We start from the raw sequence: 1,943 nt of genomic DNA on the forward strand, positions 1-1,943 counted from the left end.
CTAATAAAAATTAATTTTGTAGATTAAGATATTTAGTTAAAACATCTAAATAGTATAGAGAGAGAGAGAGATTTATATATCCCAATATGTATACATATCTTTTATGTCTATCTATATATCTATCTATATATCTATATCTATATGTATATGTGTGTGAAAAAAAAAAACTAATAAAAATTAAGTTTTGTATAAAAAATTAAATTTAAAATATTTAAATACTAGAGAGAGAGAGAGAGAGAGATTTAGATATTACATTTTGAAAAAAAAAGAAAGGATTGACAACAATTCCCTGAAAAGAAAAGAAAAATATATAGGATTGAAAGCAATCCAAATGAAAAAGAGAAAAGAAAAGAAAGAAAAAAATATGAAAGTGAGGAGAAGCTTGAGGAGATGCCTAATAAAAAATTGGCTTCACTGGACCTACCTAAAGGGAAAACCTAAATACATTCCTGAACTTATATTTATGGATTAGATCTTTTACTAGTAGTGTTCTCATGAAGTTCCTATCATTTGAATATGCTAAGTGACTTAATATTACAACATATAATCATTCTTGAAATGAATAGAAGACTAGAACTCTTAAACATGGTGACTGGATAATCTTGTAGCTATGGAGTTAATTTAATTACTTGAAATTTTCTAAAAATCTCACTATGGTATTTATTTAAATCAAACTTATAGTACTTCTAAATTAAAACTTTACTACAATAGATCATAACTTTTATATAGTACAAAAATTACTTGAGGACAAGTAATAGTTACGTTTGGGGGATTTTGACCAAAGAAAAATACGTTGAGATTTTCATAACTATTTTACACTATTTTTTATGATATTACACTTTAAAGAAAGGTATTTTTGATGTTTTGTTGCAAGTATGATGAATTATGGTCATTAGAGCAAAAAGATGCAAAAGGAGAGAATTTGGAGCGAAAAGGACCAAAATGTAACTATATTTTGTAGATATTTAAATATTATGGTAGATTTAAAGGAATATTTTGCTAATAAAAATTAATTTTGTAGATTAAGGGCACCAACAGTGAGAATTTACCGAGACTCTAGATTAAATAATTTAGAATGCCGGTCGACAGTGCCCTTGAGGTCGTCGACGGTGAGATCGGCGGTTATTTCCAAAGATGCATTGAATGTGGACGATTTTTGGAGGGATGCTTAAGCAACTCTTGGTAAAGCTCATTTACAACTTTTAAAACTCTTCCACATCCTTAGAAGAAAACTTTGGCCAAAAATGAGGAGGAGGAGGCTTAGGAGTTTGAGGAGTTGGAAGGTTAGAACAACGTCCAAGAGCCCCAGTAGTGTGTAGAGAGTCTAATTGTGAGGAATTCTTTCACAGATTATAAGAGTGGAGGGAAAGTGAGAGATTTCTTCCTCCTTGCCACTTTGAAGAGGAACTTTGTGTGCTGTAAAGAAAGGAAGAGTTTCAGAGGAACTTCGAGGAGTTTGCTTGGGTAGGAATTAGAGATAAGTCTTATTTACTTGTTGTAGTTTGTATGACTTTGCTTTTATATATGAATTTTGAGTTTTGTTATGTCTTTCCCATGAGTTCTGAGTAGTTTTCTCTGTCTTTCTCCTTGTCTTAAGATTTGTGAAATGGTGATTTGAATTGGTTGAGCCATGAAAATGTTAAAGAAGTTGTGATGATATTTTCACTTCGATCTTAATTTACTTTCAATCTGGCCAATTAATTTGTTAAAATATGTTGAATTTTACAACTAAATTGAAGATTACATCCAAGATTCAGGGAGGTCAAAGCCCTTGGAAGTTGGATGCAAATAAATAGGGAAATAAAATTATCGGGCGAAGAATTGGAGATTTTAGAGTGACAGACTAAAATCCTCAATTCGGTCATATCGTTTGGGTGTTGAAGTGTAGATTTTAGCCCTCAGGCGAGGGGAACGTGGGAGCTCCAAAGTGAGAGCCGGTATCC

This window comes from Phalaenopsis equestris, unplaced genomic scaffold, assembly GCF_001263595.1.
Source record: "Phalaenopsis equestris unplaced genomic scaffold, ASM126359v1 Scaffold000711, whole genome shotgun sequence".
In the NCBI taxonomy this organism is placed as follows: Eukaryota; Viridiplantae; Streptophyta; class Magnoliopsida; order Asparagales; family Orchidaceae; genus Phalaenopsis; species Phalaenopsis equestris.